This window comes from Vicugna pacos, chromosome 21 (genome assembly GCF_048564905.1).
Source record: "Vicugna pacos chromosome 21, VicPac4, whole genome shotgun sequence".
Classification (NCBI taxonomy): domain Eukaryota; kingdom Metazoa; phylum Chordata; class Mammalia; order Artiodactyla; family Camelidae; genus Vicugna; species Vicugna pacos.
In genome coordinates, this window is record NC_133007.1 from 22,610,464 (window position 1) to 22,628,135 (window position 17,672).

General features: G+C 36.3%; 1 protein-coding gene across 5 annotated transcripts in view; it reads left to right on the forward strand.

Moving 5' to 3' along the window:
* Positions 1-17,672, forward strand: part of LOC102538295 (olfactory receptor 10J1-like) — a 240,045-nt gene that overhangs the window by 129,088 nt on the left and 93,285 nt on the right. The window contains exon 2 of one of the 5 annotated variants that reach the window (XM_072946300.1): positions 12,531-12,583. The exons of the other annotated variants lie outside the window; for them this stretch is intronic. The gene's annotated coding sequence lies outside the window, so the exon portion shown is untranslated. The remainder of the gene's footprint in view (positions 1-12,530; positions 12,584-17,672) is intronic. 5 annotated transcript variants of the gene reach the window in all.

Below are 17,672 nucleotides of genomic sequence, written 5' to 3' on the forward strand. Positions count from 1 at the left end.
TCCCTGTTTACTACACCGAGTTCATACTATAGTTATCTATGGTGATAGCTTCCTTCCTGGAACAGGTCCTCTATCTACATTCTTTTAGGCAGTTAGTGGGAGGGTCAAAGGTTCTTCTGAGTCTTTTGAGCATGGATTGTTTTCAGCTCAAAATAACCTGCATGCCAAAGAGATATTTTGTGGCGGCAAATTTTGTTTCCCTGCATAGGCAGTCTGGGATTTCCACAGGAACAAAGCGATTGCATCAGGACATGGTCCTGCTCTGCTCAGCGAATGAAGAGAAGCTCTTGCCTCCTGACCCATCTTTGTAGAAAGGGCTATAACATTGTGGAACCCAACCATGTTTAAGGGTGCAGCTTCATTAGGCAAGCCACTCACACTCTAGGGTCTCTGCACCCTTGGAGCCAAAGGATCTCTCTCTGAGTTCCCTTCCAATTTGAATGTTCTGGGATCTGTGACTCATTCATTCACTGGTTCCTTCAACAAGTACTCATTGTGTGCCTCTCATATGTCAGGTACATGGAATATAGCAGAATCTGTACTACACGCCAGTCCCACTGATTTTGCACATCAGACTCCAAGGCATCACTGTGTATTACATAGGAAAAACAGAGAACCTTCTCCTTGTGGAAGATGAGAAGGAAGGCCCCTTTTACAGTAATTCGTGCATCTCCCCTCTCTCTCCCCCAATGAGACAGGAACAACAAATGTACGGTGAGAGGAGGGCCATATCCCAGGTCTCGCTTAAGTCCCTGGGACTCGCCCCGCCAAGTGTGAGTCCTTGGCTTCGCACAGGAAAGAATTCAAGAGCAAGCCACAGTTGAGTAAAGGTAGATTTACTTAAAGAGCTATGTATTTCATAGAGTTCAGGCTGTTTCAGGAGAGAGAAAGGCCTCGAGGTTTGGAGGTTGGGTGCTCAAGTTAAAGTAAAAGTAGGTACACACTCCACAGACAGAGTGTGGGCTATCTCCGAGACTAGGGAGTGAGAGAGGCCATGACGCATGGTGTTGCTAGTTTTTATGGGCTCGGAAGCTTCCTATGCCAATAAGTGGGAGGATCATTCCAACTACCCTGGGGAAGGTGCTGGGATTCCCAGGAACTGGGCCACCACCTGCTCTTTGGCCTTTTATGATTAGCCTTAGAACTGTCATGGTGCCTTTGGGCATGTTATTTATCATGCTAATATGTTACAGTGAGCGTCTAATGAACCTCAAGGTCTACTGGAAGTCAAATCTCCCGCCATCTTGATCCTCAGTGCCTAGTGGGAGTTGAATCTTCCACCATTTTAGTGTTAATTGCTGTGTCATTCCTTTCCCTTGAATGGCTGTGCCCTGCCCCTTTCCCTCCTGCCTCACCAGCATTTAGGCAACCAACAGACCCAGTTTTGTCTGCCTTTCATAATGTGAGCCTAAGATGGGCCTTTCCAAAGTTGAAGCAGAGTCAGGTATCACATCTCCCAGGTTCCCCTGGGACTTGGGCTTTTCATTAATCCCAGTTCTGGTACCCAGTTTATGCCTTTCTCCTAGAGACCCCAGAGTAGGAAAGTCTTCTTTCCTAAGACCCAGTGGACTGAGAGATGAATACTTGAAAGCAAAGTGGCTTATTGTAGTGTCTTTGATAAGCCAAGTAAACAGAGAGATTGACAAGCATGGAATAGTTGTGAGGCATTTGGTTTTGTCCTGCATAATCTCTTCTAAGGCCCTCAATCTTTTACCCAAGAGAAACTGCAGATACTCAGGTTCATAAGCCATTAAGATCCAGAGACCCACAGCTAAGAAACAGATATATAGTATATTTATCACTGCTTGGAAATGGCCAGTGCATAACCTCATTAGAACTGTTTGCAATCCTTTAGGGAGCAGCTAAAGGAAGGCTTAAAGCTGGGCAACAGGTCTTATCAAAATCTTAAAATAATCAGTAAATCTTGGGCCTCATTAGTCAATGTCCATTCTTCACAGTTTTTCTGGTAGCTGTATTTAAATATGTAGCTCTCTGAAATTAGAAATAGAATGGAGTTGAAACCCATGAGAAAGGAAACCCTGATGTTGAAATTATAAACTGGAAAATGACTTTTTTTTTAATTATATGTATTCTTATTGTATGGTTATATGAAAAAGACAAAAAAAATTCTGGTGTAGATGGAGGTTTTTTTCTGGAAAGGGAATGAGTACATCATCTGTATGTTTTGGCAGTTTTTGTACTTGTCTTTTCCATTCTGACTTTTTTATATCTCTTATTTCTCTTGACATACCGCATTTAGTTTTGAACTATAATAGAGGGTTGAATGAAGGCAGTTATAGAGGTGTTTTTGTCTTTTTCCAAATTTAATTTAAATGCTTCTCATGTTTCAGTCACCATTAAATGTGATGCTTGCTGTGCATCTCTGGCACACATCCTTCATTGGATTAAGGAAGTTCCCTTCTATTCCTGGTTTGTTTTCAGGTTTATCACTAACGGTCTGGTAAATGGTCTCGTTCCTTTTCTGTATCTATCCATTGATGTAAGTGTATGCTTTTTATTCTTTAATTGGTTAGGGTAGTGAATTACATTAATAGATTTTTTTAATGTGGACTCATTCATATATTTTTAAGGAAAACATTACTTGGCTTTTTTATACACTGTTGAATTCATTTTGCTGTTTTTTAATTCATCCATTACTGGTAGATAATTACCTTTTTAAATATATTTTTATTGACGTATAGTCAGTTTACAATGTTGTGTCAATTTCTGGTGTACAGCACAGTGCTTCAGTCACACAGGAACATACATATATTTGTTTTTATAGTCTTTTTCACCATAGGTTACTACAATATATTGAATATAATTCCCTGTACTGTACAGTATAAACTTGTTACTTATCTGTTTTATGTATATTAATTAGTATCTGCAAATCTAGAACTCCCAATTTATCCCTTCCCATCCCCTTCCCTCCCTGGTAACCATAAGTTTGTTATCTATGTCTGTGAGTCTGTTTCTGTTTTGTAAACAAGTTGATTTGTATTTTTTTTTGAATTCCACATATAAGTGATATCATATAGTATTTTTCTTTTCTCTTTCTGGCTTACTTCATTTACAGTGACATTCTCCAGGTCCATCCATGTTGCTGCAAGTGGCATTATTTTATTTTTTATGGCTGAGTAGTATTCCATTGAATAAATATACCATGACTTCTTTATCCAGTCATCTGTTGATGGACATTTAGGTTGTTTCCATGTCTTGGCTATTGTAGGTAGTCTGAACATTGGGTGCATGTGTCTTTTTGAATTAAGTTTCCCTCTGGATATATGCCCAGGAGTGGGATTGTTGGATCATATGGTAAGTCTGTTTTCAGTCTTTTGAGGAATCTCCATACTGTTTTCCATAGTGGCTGTACCAAACTAGATTCCCACTAACAGTGTAGGAGGGTTCCCTTTTCTCTGTATGCTCTCCGGCATTTACTGTTCATGGACTTTTGAATAATGGCCATTTTGACTGGTGTGAGATGATGCCTCAGTGTAGTTTTGATTTGCATTTCTCTGATAATTAGTGATACTGGGCATTTTTTCATGTGTTAATTGGCCATTTCTATGTCTTCATTGGAGAATTGCTTGTTTAGGTCTTCTGCCTATTTTTGGATTTCTTTTTTTTATCTTATTAAGTTGTATGAGCTGTTTATATATTATGGAACTTAAGTCCTTCTCAGTCTCATCTTTGCAAATATTTTCTCCCATTTTGTAGGTTGTCATTTTGTTCTGCTTATCATTTCCTTTGCTGTGCAAAAGCTTATAAGTTTAATTAGATCCCATTTGTTTGTTTTTGCTTTTATTTCTATTGCTTGGGTAGACTGCCCTAGGAGAACACGGCTGAGATTTATGTCAGATAATGTTTTGCCTATGGTTTCTTCTAAGGGGTTTATAGTGTCTTATGTTTAAGTCTTTAAGCCATTTTGAGTTTATTTTTGGGTATGATGTGAGGGAGTATTCTGACTTCACTAATTTACATGCAGCTGTCCATGTTTCCCAACAATGTTTGCTGAAGAGACTGTCTTTACTCCATTGTATGTTCTTGCCTCCTTTCAAACATTAATTGACCAAAAGTTTGTGGGTTTATTTCTGGGCTCTCTATTCTCTTCCATTGATCCATTTGTCTGATTTTTGTACCAATATCATGCTGTTTTGAATACTGTAGCTCTGTAGTATTATCTGAAGTCTGGGAGGGTTATTCCTCTTGCTTCATTCTTTTTCTTCAGTAATGCTTTGGTAAGTCGGGTTCTTTTGTGATTCCATATAAATTTTAGGATTATTTGTTCTAATTCTGTGAAAAATGTCCTGGGTAATTTGATAGGGATCACATTACATTTGTAGTTTGCTTTGGATAGTATGGCCATTTTAACATTATTAATTATTCCAATCCAAGAACATTGGATATCTTTCCATTTCATTAAATCATCTTTAATTTCCTTAGTGTTTTGTAGTTCTCCATGTGTAAGTCTTTCACTTCCTTGTTCAGATTTATTCCTAAGTATTTTATTTTTTGGATGCAATTTTAAAAGGGATTCTTTCTTTACTTTTCTAATATTTCATTGTTAGTGTAAATAAATTCCACTGATTTCTGTATGTTAATCTTGTATCCTGCTACCTTGCCAAGTTCTTTCATTAGCTTTAATAGTTCTTGTGTGGAACCTTTAGGGTTTTCTATGCATTGTACCATGTCATCTGCATATAGTGACAGTTTTACATCTTCTTTTCCAATTTGGATCCCTTTTATTTCTTTTTCTTGTCCAGTTGCTATGGCTAGGACTTCCAATATCATATTGAATAGAAGTGGTGAGAGTGGGCATCCTTGTCTTGTTCAAGATTTTAGTGGAAAGGCTTTCAGCTTTTCACCATTGAATATTATGCTGGCTGTAGGTTTGTCTTAAATAGCTTTTATTATATTGAGATATGTTCCCTCTATACTCACTTTGGTTAAGAATCTTTGTCATAAATGGATGTTGAATTCTATCAAATGCTTTTGCTGCATCTATTGAGATGATCACATGATTTTTTGTCCTTTCTCTTGTTGATGTGGTGTATCACATTGATTGATTTGCGTATGTTGAACCATCCTTATATGTCCCTGGGATGAATCCAGCTTGATCATGGTGTATGATCTTTTTTGTTTAATTTTGTTTCTTGTATCTCTCTGATTTATCATAGTTGTTAAAAGTTATATTTTTAGATTAATCTTTCTAAAGATCCAAAACTTTAAAAATCACATTTCTATTCTATTATATTTACTTTAGCATTTTAATTAATTGCTGTTCCATTATTTGTTTCTACGTCCTTTGGGCTTATTATTCTTTTTCAAGCTTTTTGAATTAAAATATTTATTTTTACTTCTGCTTTACTTTCTGCAAACTGCTTCAGATTTATCTTGTTCATTCTGATGTATAGTGCTTTTGTTAAATTGTACTATGTATTTTTAAACTTTTATTTTAACTTTTTCTTTAATTCACAGTTTATTTAGATGTTAATGTGAAGAGAATAGGCTTAATACAAAAATCAAGAGCTCAGATCCTGGAGTCAGGGTTCCTGGGTTTGTGTCCGACTCTGCCACTTGCTATATGTGACCTTGGACAAGTTACTTAGCCCCTTTGTGCCTCAGTTTCCTTATTGGTAAAATATAAAGTATAGTAACATTGACCTCAAACAATTGTTGTAAAGGTTGAATGAGTAAACATTTGAAAGTTCATAGAATAATGACTAGTATATAGTAAGTGTTTATAAAAATAAATCTTCAGTACTATGAGGAAGGGTAATAGAAAGTTTGGTTACTTTTTTTTGATTGATTTGTTATTTTATTTCATGCATACATGTATGCATTCCATGAAAATTTTCTGTATATTAATGTTTCAGAATTTGTTGAGACATCCTTTGGGGTCAAAATACTGAACATTCTCTGTTTGAAGGTTAGACATTCTCAGTATGAAGGTTTTGGATTAGGCTTGTTTGTCCTAACCTTCTTTGCCCTATTAACCCACTGATTATCTTCTTAGTCCAAAAGAAATGTGTTAGTGTCTCCTACTGTGATTGGGTGTTTATCAATTTCTCCCTGTAGTTTTACTGGTTTTTGCATAATATGGTTTGAAGCTATGATGTTAGGATCTTATAAATTAATGAATGGAATACCTTCTTGGTGAATTGTTTTGTTAATCAATATTATACGTCTCTTACCGGTTTTCAATTAGAATAATATTTTGTTTGATACTCTTAATCAAATTGCATCAATTTTCTTTTTGTCAACATTTTCCTGGATACTGTTTCAACCTCTTCATTTTCAACCTGTGACATATTATTTTAATAGTATAGTATAGATTATTAAAATTCAGTCTGAGAACCTCTGTTTCAAGTGATTAGCTTAATTCATTTACATTTATTATATTAGAGAAGTTCTTGAATATTACTGCCATCTTACTTTATATTTTCCATGTACTAAGATTTCTTAGTCTCTATTTTTTTCTTAACAGGCCTTTTGTTTGACTGATAATTTTTTTCATTTTCTGATTAGGAAGTCATATGTGTGTGTGTGTATATATATATACTCAATTTATCTAACAGTTCACCTTAATTTTTACAATTTAATTTTATTTTTAATAAATAATCCAAATGTAGAATTAAAAATACAAAATAGTACTGTATTATTAAAACATTATCTCTATCCAGCCATGATTCTTGCTTCTTAGAAGTGCCTACTTTCAACTCTTCTACCTGTTTGTCATGATATTTACCTCCTGTTTCTGCTATATTAAACATTAAAATGCATATAATGGTATTTCTTAACTCCTAAATTGTAGCCATTAACTCTTCCTAGCTCATTTACAACACTGTCTTTTGTATATATGAATACGAATTTAGGTACATACTTCTTCTCTAGTCATCTTGCCAGTAAAAATTAAATCTATTTTCAGAACACACATTATTATAATATGCAAATATTCACAACTGAGCCATGCAGCATACTGTCAGTATACATCTTTTGCAGTGCATTTTTTGTTTTCTCATTAAATTTTAGTAATTGAGTCCTTTAATTTGTTCAGTTTTCAAGCAGCTATAATTAATTCAACCTCAGATTTTCCACCTGAAGAGTAAAAACTATCTTCCATGGTTAGATATAGTCAAACATATCAGGTTAATAGCCCCAAGTCATTTTTATCTATCTATCTGTCTAGTTTACTGGCCTCCTAACTAATTTCTTTTCGTCCTAGGATGACCATTCTGGAGACCTCTTCCTACCTTCTCCAATCTAGCTCTTGGGTTGCTCTGTAGGACTGCTGCCAGTCTATAAACCTGAAACTTTCCTTCACCGGTATTCCCCCACAGCCCCCAGATTTATTAAAGTATAATTGACAAAAATTGCATATATTTTAAGTGTTACAGTGTGATGGTTTGATATACATTTACATTGTGAATGATTACCACAATCAAGATTATTAACATATCCATCACCTCATGTAATTACCTTTTTTGTGTATGTGTGGTAAGAATACTTAAGACCTACTCTCAGCAAATTTTAAGTTTTCAATACAGCATTATTAATTATTGTCACCATAATATACATTAGATTTTCAGAACTTATTTATCATATAACTAAAAGTTTGTACCCTTTGACCAACATCTCCCCATTTTCTCCCAGTGCCTGGCAACCACCATCCTATTCTTCTGTGCATTCAACTTTTTTAGAGTCCACTTATAAATTAGATCATACCGTATTTATATTTCTGTGTTTGGCTTATTTCACTTAGCATAATGCTTATTCATGTTGTCATAAATGTCAGTTTTCTCCTTTTGCATGGCTCAGTAATAGTCTATTGTGTATATATATATATATATATATATATATATATATATATATATACACACACACACACACACATACATGAATGTGTGTATACATATGTATATATAATCTCCCACATTTTCTTTATTCATTGATCTGTTAATGGATGCTTAGGTTGTTTCCATGTCTTGGCTATTGTGAATAATGCTGCAGTGAACACAGAAGCACAGATATCTCTTTGAGATACTGATTTCACTTCCTTTGGGTACATATCCAGAAGTAGGATTGCTGGATTATAGAGTAGTTATATTTTCAATTTTTTAAGGAATCTCCATACTGTTTTCTGTGGGCTATAACCAATTTACATTCCCATCAACAGTGCACAAGGGTTCCCTTTTCTTTCTACCCTCACTATCTCTGATTATTTCTTGTATTTTTGATAATGGCCTTTCCAACAGGTGTGAGAGGACATCTTATTGTGGTTTTAATTTGCATTTCCCTGATGATTAGGTGCTGAGCAGCTTGTTGCACCCCTTGCCTCCAGCGGCCTGAGATTCCCTGATCACTTGCCTGTGTTAGTTTCCCTATTTCCTGGATCACTCATTTTGATGAAGCAACTCTTCAGTAACTTGGTGAGAACAAGAATGTGGGGTTTACACTCCTTGAAATACAGCTTCTTTCAAAATATGTTATATTATATTGTGAATAGTTGGCTGAATATTTATTAGTTAAGCTTAGAAATAATTATCCTTAATAATATTGAAGACTTTTTCTAACTTCTTGTGTGGTTGCTAAAAAGTCTAAATCATTAGAATTATGTCTTTATAATATGATTTTTCCCTTTTCCTTCTCTTTTTGGAAACTTTTAGCATTTTTTTTTTTACCCCTAGAGTTTTATATTACAAGATGATGCTCTGCAACATGTCTGCTCTTCTGATTTTTTCCCACTGTGCTAGTTACTCAGTCCAGAAGTTTATGATCTTCAATATTTTGAAATATTCTTTTCATTGATGTTGTCTCTCTTCTATTTTCCCTATTTACTTGTTCTAGAACTCATATTTGTTGGATATTAAAACTCTTCTGTTGATCCTCACATTTTATATTCTTTCTGTATTATTATATAACTTTTTTCTTCTTTTTAATATGTTTTCTAGACGACTTCTTCAACATTCTCTTCCAATTTTTGAATGTATTAATGGAATAAGTTGTCTCATTTTCTAATTTTGTTATTGAAACCTGTTTTTATTTCATGAATATATTTCTGTTCTCTCATCTCTTTGAGAGTATTAAATACATATAAATATACATGCATATGTATTTAAATTTTTTTCTCTGCTCTGTTCATTGTCTCTCTTTTCCCCAATATTCATATTTTTTTCTGTTTTGGTCTTTCATGTTAGAAACCACCTTGATTTTTCATCTGTATCTAAGAAAGAAGCCGTAGTAAACCAATTGAAAGTTCTGGGTACATGCCTGTGTATATAGGGCAATAAAGTGACAAGTCATTTTTCATTGGGAAGTACCCATGTCAATATCTAGAGATACATTTTCTTGGGATTTTCCATTTCCCCAGGGAAGATTCCTCTAATGTTCTTTCTCATGGCTATGGACCTTATTGTCAGAATTGTGCAAGACCACAGAGGAGGAGGGAACTGGGGGGAAGTCTCTTTGCTTGGCATGTGGAATTCTTCTTCATCCTCTGTTTTCTGCACAGCATTTCACTTTAGTTCTCCAACTATCTCTGGAAAATGTAAACCTCTAATATTTTATCTGAATGTGGGAGAGGCCCTGACCTTGCTGTGCAAGTGGGGAAGGAGCCCTCACTCTGTATACTCTGGAAGAACCGTATGTAGAGAATTAAGAAAGCTAAACGAAGTTATTGTCATAAACTGAAGGATCTGAGATTTACCTGCCTTCCAGGTTTACAAGTTAGCCTGCCATAGTTCCATGGATGCAGGCAAAAGACGTGAGATACCTTGGTCTGAGACAAAAGGCATTATTACTCACAGCAGTAGTATAGACATTTGCACCAGTTCTCTGAGCCCCCATTCTTACAACACAAGGAGCTGAATATGCAGTGAATTACATTAGAAAAGTGGAACTCTGAGCTTAGGGAATCCGAATCTGCTATAATGTGCTGTAAGCCTACCTGCCCTGTGCTCCAGAGAGAGATGCTCTCTCTTCCAAGGCTGTTCACTAGGGAAAAAAAATACCCTTGAAATAACCTGAAACAAAGGCAGTCAACGTGTCCTCTTACGAGACATGCAGAAATGCAGGGGACCCAAGGAGAGTAGTCAGAGTTCAAATAGGTACAGCACAATCTAAAAGGAAAGGAAGCTGTGTTATGTGTGACAGTGGGTCGGGGTAAATTTTGGCTTCTATAAAGTGTAAAAACATTGAACATCACCTATGGAGGAAAAGTAGCATGGCTTTTATAAGGAGAATGTATTCTTTAACAGGCAGATGAACCATTTGCTGTATCAATAAGAGAAATAATTTTTTTTAGTTCAAAACTGGAAAAGCTCTCTCTCTTAACATTGGAGCCATTAAAATGAAGACACTTTATTATGTTTATATTAGAGGTAGGTATTAAAGGTCAAGATAAAAGGTTATTTATCTTAATAGAAAATATATATACTCCTCAAAGGTGTGACAGTAGGAAGTCAATGAAAATAAATGACAGGAATTTCTTTGCAGCTGCCAGGAAAAAGCAGGTAAGTTTCAGCAAGAAAATGAAAAATAATACATGAGAAAAAGAATAGAGTATGATTAAAGCACAGAGTGCTCTGAGTTATTAATTTAAAAGGAATTTGAAGTTACTGTAGGCTATTCCTAAGTAAGTAGGGCTAAAAGATTATTTTTTTAAAGATAGGTTTAATTAGGGAGCAGTAAAAACAAAAGCACAAACCCTCTGGCAAATCCTTGGTTCACCTTTGTGCGGTGCAGGTGACTCCCCATCCATGCGACTAGAGAAGGTTCAGAGAAGAGCTGGAAGTGTCCTCGTGAGAGTGGCAAGGGCTCCCATGTGCAAGTAGCCTGATAAGACAGAGCCTCTGAAGTCAGCAGTGGCAGAAGCAGAGCAGGGATGTGATTCACTTCAATACATTATGAATGGTGTGAACAGAGCTAATGTAGGCTCATTCAGCTCACACAATACTAGGAAGTACATATTTAGTTCAATCAAATTCAACCTCTGTATTTTGGAAAAGCCCACACACCAAGGAGCTCCTCAGTCCCCACGGTCTCAGCTGGGTTTCTCTTTCTTCCTTACAGTAGGTCCCAAGGACTCAGGCTCTTTAAAGCTGCTACATACCACACAGCCCTAGACCCGTTCAGAACAATGTTTTATTTCCTAAAAGTGACGTGACTATCTCTAATAATAATAATAACCTAGACCAATATTTTTTTGAGCTCTTACTTTGTGTCAGCCATTTTGCTCAATGGTTTATGCCTTAACCTATTTGAGCCTCACAGTATTCTTCTGAGTTGAGTACTAATATTATCTATTTCACAGATGAGGAAAGTGTGTCACAGAGAGGATCAGACCTTGCCCAAGTGAAATCAAATTCAATCGTAGGGGCGCCTGACTTCAGAGCCTCTGTACTTAACTACTGAGCTGCAGTGATTCTTTTGCTGCTTCATCTACATTGTTATAAATGCTGATCCCTCTAAATGCCTCCAGTGGCACATGCATCATTCACCTTTCCCTCACTATCTTGGATAATACCTCTTTGATAGTATACACTAACCCTAAGACTGAGTTAGGTGCCCCTCCTTTATGCCTCCATACCATCCTATACTGATGTCCATCCTAGCACTCATCAATCTGTACTGTCATTCCTGTTTACCCTTCTCCCCAATGATGTTCTGAGTTCTTTAACATCACGTATTCTTTCCAGTTCGTTATTCACCTAGTAAATATTTATTGAGAAGCTAATGTGTAGTAGCCATTGACTCCATAGACCTTAGCACATAGTAGAGGATTAAGAAATATTTGATGAACAGATTATTAATGTTCTTCTGTGGGATTCCTCTCCCCTTAAAATCAATTGTGAATTTTTTTTTTACTAATTTCAGAGAAATATAGGAATTAATTGCATAACCACATTGAATAAAATACAAAACTAATTGTGTTCATGCCAGCTTCCTATAATTACTGCCTTTTATCTTTAGCTTCCAGTTCCCACTCTAAAATGATCCCCTGAAGTCTTCTTAATTAAACACTTCATGTTGAGTATCTCTGCTGGTGGGAAGCCTCAAGCCTTATATATACTTAGAATTTACTTAGCATAGCATTTACTAGGTTCCAGACACTTTTCTATCCACTTTGCATATACTCACTAATTTAATCTTCACAATGACTCTGAAGAAGGTGCCATCATTAAACCCATTTTAGAGATAAAGAAACTGAGACACAGGGAAGTTAAATAACTTGTCTGTGGTGACATAGTTAGGAATCAGAGGAAACAAGATTCAGTCCTGGGCAGTGTGACTCCAGAGTCCATGCTTTTAATCAGTGAGCCCTATGGCCTCTCATTACTCTCTTTTTCCTCCTAGAGGCATAATGATGGGAAATTGCATTTTGATACATTGTTTGTGAGAGATCACTTGGTAAAAATTTTGTAGAGCACTCTGTCAAAATTTAGGTTGCTTGTAGTCTTTAACTTTGCATTTTCACTTCCTGCTTTTCACATATATGTGAAATGACATGTTTACAGAGTTTTCTTTTGCAGAATTGCTTGCAATGACAACAGCTGGGGAAAAAAAAGGACCAAAACATCCATCGGTAATAAACTTAGTTAACAAATAATGACATATCTATAAAGTGGAAAATGATGCCACCATTAAAAAATTCAGATAATTCTTCAAGTACTCTATGGAGGGACATCCAAGATATTGTTAAATATAGTGGAGAAAATATTAATGTGTATATGATCACATGTGCTTGTATATTAGCTCATATATATATGTAATGCATATCTGTGCATTTATAGACTACGTATTTCCTGGAAGGAATATAGGGTGGAGTGGTGAAAGGAGGACGTGTGCTTACATGTTAACATGACTTTACTATTTAATTGTTTTCAATAATATAACCTTACTATTTATTCCATTGTCTCCATCAACATGGAATTACTATTTTAAAAAAAATTCTTGCCCAGGAAGACAAAAGTTGTATATAACTCTTTTGCTCTTCTTAGGAACCTCCACAGATAACTTATGTTAATGACCATCAAGCTGTTCAGCATTTTAATAAATAGCATCAAATGACTGTTAACTCTCTGAGGCAATTGAAACTCTAATCTCAAAGTATTACTTTGTTGAGTCTGTCTACCAATCTTAAACTACTATATCATGATCCTTACCCAACCTCAACTAAGTCCATGAAGTGAAAGACTGACCATAAACCACACTCCAGACCTTCATAAATAGTCTAATTTTGCACTGCCCTCTAACTTTGCATTAATACTTTGTCAAATGTACTCCCTTGTCAAAGTAAGAATAAACTCAGGCTTGTTTATCAGTAGGTCACTTTGGTGGTATTTTCAGGGAATCTTCATTCCACAGGAAGGAAGTTGAAAGAAGACTAATATGTAACTATAAACCTGTTTCACTTTTGGATTGCTGTACAGTGTCTGTGTATTACTTGTTCAACAAAAGAAACGGAAGAAAAGAAGGAAGAAAGAATGAAGGGAAGAAACTAACATATTAGATGGAAACACTTTAGGAGAGAATAGAAAAGAAAAATCCCAGATCTAAGGCTTTGGTCATTTCAGTATGTGGAGGCAAAGTAGGAGCCACCAACAGAGAAAGAGCATCGTGATAATAAAGCTGAGTTTAAAAAACCCGAAACTTCAGAATGCTTTAAATTTCTTAGATACAAGCAGGGTCATTTGTAGAAGAGGAGAGAGGAGGAATGCAGTTTATGTTTGTGGTTGTGATTAAATTCCATGAATTCTAGAAGAGCTGGGAAGCAATAGGCAAGTAAACTTTAATGCCCTTCTGTTTAACTCAGTGTTTTCTAAGTCACTGAATTATTCTTTGGAAGAGGGGAAGGATTCCAGCTGCACCAGTTCAGGCCCACAAGTCAGAGACTAGAGTTGACTTGCTACCCTGATGCGCCGTTTCTTCCTCAGTAAATCCGATGGTCTGGATCCTATCTGGAGAGAATATGCTGTGCAGATGGAGAAAAGAGCTGGAGTTGAGGTTGGAGATCTAGTGCAGACTGAGTTCTCCTAAGAAAAGATAATTGCTTGTTTCTTCCATCCTCAGTTTCCACTGTGGATTCAGTAGCCAGTCTGGCTTCGAAACTTGAAAAACATTAATCTGTCCATCCAAGAAAGACAGACACAAAGAAAGCCACATACAGAAACACTGCAGTCAGATTGTTAAATGCCAAAGGCAAAGAGAAAAATCAAGAAATCAACAAGAGACAAACAACTCATCCCATCCAAGGATAAGATGAACAGCTGACTTCTCACCAGATAGCAGAGTCCAGAGTCAGTGGGACACGTTTAAACTGCTGGGGGAATATCCCAAACATGAGAAATGACTTCAGGAAAAGGAATGTAAGTCACCGTGGAGCTCTCAGTCGTCTGTAGGAAATGATCTATAGCTTCCTCTTAAACACAGTCTGAAGCTTTCAAAGAATAATGCCCAAGGTCTTAAGATCAAGAATTCTGTATTTAACAAAACTTTTGTTCAAACATGAAGGTGATATCTAGACATTCCCAGGTAATCAAAGACTCAAGAGTATTCTTTGCTAGCAGGCCTGCCTTACAAGAGTACAAAAGGAAGCTCTTCAGGCTGAATCGAAGTGACACAGGACAATAGCTTGAGCCCATACAAAAATATTAAATAAAGAGTACCATTTGTAGTAATTACATAAAATAGAGTATAATCGTATGTTTTTATTTAGATTAAATTTTGATAACAAAAGTGATCATTCACCTTTCAATTCCTACCCCAGCGCTGGTTCCCAGGGTGGTTTCACTCATGAATCTCTGTTCCAGTAAACTGTGACTCTTTGTATTTGCCTGCCTGTCTCTCCAGTGTTAGGGGCAGTAGTTTGCCCTGTGTCCTCACCTTTCTTGTGGATTGAAGAACTGTTGCCTTTTCTGCCTATTCAGGCTTTTACTTGTTAAGATGGTATGCTGAGTTCCATGCTCCCCAATCAGGTGTTTTTTGACAAATATCCTTTCGAGTAAATCCCCTTTTAAGCATCCAACTTAAATTCTCAATCTAGTTAACTATAACTTTTATTATAGTTTATGCTTCAGTGGTGTAAATGAAACACTTTAGGCTTGAATTTTATGCTACAGACCATATGTCTTATAAAAATCTCAAGGGCTAGAATCAGTGGGCATCAATTTAGAGACCTATTGAGTAATCTATATACTTGTAACATTAACAATAGGCTGAGGGTGTAAGAAATGTGTTTTTTCTAATGAGGTCCATACTTGAATTGCACTTTTATGCTAGCCCCTCATTGTGTTGCATGGCATGTCACCAGTGGCTTTACTTATCATATTTCTGTCTGAAAAATTTGCAAAACTATTTGAGAAGAGATTTTAATATGCTTTCAGTAATCCTGGGGAAAAGCTTATGTCAACTTATGTCAAGGCATTCTTGACATCTTTATTTTTAAGTGTTACAGACTCTGATTAAATTTGGTCACTGAGATCAAGTAATTGTAACCTTTGTTGATCTCACTGTCATGTTTGAAGTAAGCTATAAAGGTACCACTTTACCAAATGATCACCATGGCGAGGTGAGAAATACAGAGGCAATGTCTTCTTCAGGTCCTCAGCTAATGCTATCCTGAGAATAGCAGAAATAATGAAAATATAAGAGGCAAAGAGGACAGTGGGAAGGATAGTAGTCCAAAGACTGTCAGTGACAGGATTAGTGATTGGACCAGCAGACAACAGATCCCACATGACTTAGACATAACAGAGAAAATGATCGCAAAAGGTTAGCTAGAGAATGGCCATAGCCTGACCCAGGGATAGAAGCATCTATGGTACACACTGAGGAGGCCAGCAGGACACAGGTCTCCCAGTTCTTGAATTGAGTAAGAGTGGGTTGCAGGTGCCCATGCCATGGTATTAACCATGGCTTGGTGACAGGAAGGCAAAGAAGGTGATGATCTGTGTCCCAGAGGGTGTACTGATTCTTGCCTGTAAGACTTGAAAGCAAATGAGATAATGTCCATACTGAACATCTTTGAAGGAAACAGGAAAGAAGCACAGAGCGAGCATGAAGTGATAGTCCCTGAAGACTTTAGCCCCAATAATTACATTATCAGCCTTTGTTATGAAGTACGGGCTTAGGGGTAGAAAAAGAATCCTTGAAAAATAACTCACTCACTTCTATGTATATCTTCTCATCAAGAAATTTTATATTAGGAAGAGATTTAGAGAAAGTCAACATCATTTATTAACACCATATATAGAATACTATACAGTATTCTAGGGAGGATACTGTATAGATCAAGAAAAATATATCAAAATTTACTTCAAAAGGGATATTGACCTTCATTTCTGGAAACATGGTCAGTATGGTAGCCTGAATGGCCTGGCTATGTATTTTTTTAACATTTTTTTATTGAGTTATAGTCATTGTACAATGTTGTGTCAAATTCCAGTGCACAGCACAATTTTTCAGTTATACATGAACATACATACATTCATTGTCACATTTTTTTTGCTGTGAGCTCCCATAAGATCTTGTATATATTTCCCTGTGCTATACAATATAGTCTTGTTTATCTATTCTACATTTTGAAATCCTAGTCTATCCCTTCCCAACCCCTGCCCTCTTGGCAACCACAAGTTCGTATTCTATGTCTATGAGTCTGTTTCTGTTCTGTATTTATGTTTTGTTTTGTTTTGTTTTAGATTTCACATATGAGCAATCTTATATGGTATTTTTCTTTCTCTTTCTGGCTTATTTTACTTAGGATGACATTCTCCAGGAACATCCATGTTGTTGCAAATGGCATTATGTTGTCAGGTTTTATGACTGAATAGTATTCCATTGTATAAATCTACCACCTCTTCTTTATCCAGTCATCTGTTGATGGACATTTAGGCTGTTTCCATATCTTGGCTATTGTAAATAGTGCTGCTGTGAACATTGGGGTGCAGGTGCCATGTTGAATTAGGGTTCCTTCTGGATATATGCCCAGGAGCTGGATTCCTGGGTCATATGGTAAGTCTATTCCTAGTCTTTGGAGGAATCTCCATACTATTTCCACAGTGGCTGTACCAAAGTTTATTCCCACCAGCAGTGTAGGAGGGTTCCCTTTTCTCCACAGCCTCTCCAGCATTTGTCATTTATGGATTTTTGAATGATGGCCATTCTTACTGGTGTGAGATGATACCTCATTGTAGTTTTGATTTGCATTTCTCTGATACTTAGTGATACTGAGCATTTTTTCATGTGCCTATTGATCATTTATATTTCTTCCTTGGAGAATTGCTTGTTTAGGTCTTTTGCCCATTTTTGGATTGGGTTGTTTGTTTTATTCTTATTAAGTCATATGAGCTGCTTATATATTTTGGAGATCAAGCCTTTGTTGGTTTCAGTTGCAAAAATTTTCTCCCATTCCATAGGTTGTCTTTTTATTTCACTTATGGTTTCCTTTGCTGTGCAGGAGCTTGTAAGTTTCTTTAGGTCCTATTTGTTTATTCTTGCTTTTATTTCTCTTGCTTGGGTAGACTGCCTGACCTGGCTATGTATTAATCATCTTCTCTACACAAAGAAGGAGGGCTGAGAAAAGGAAAGTCCAGGACTCAGGATACTGTTCTAGGACATTCCCAAGGCATTTACTCTATGTTGGCAGTCATGTTGACAGAGATGAATGGATTGAT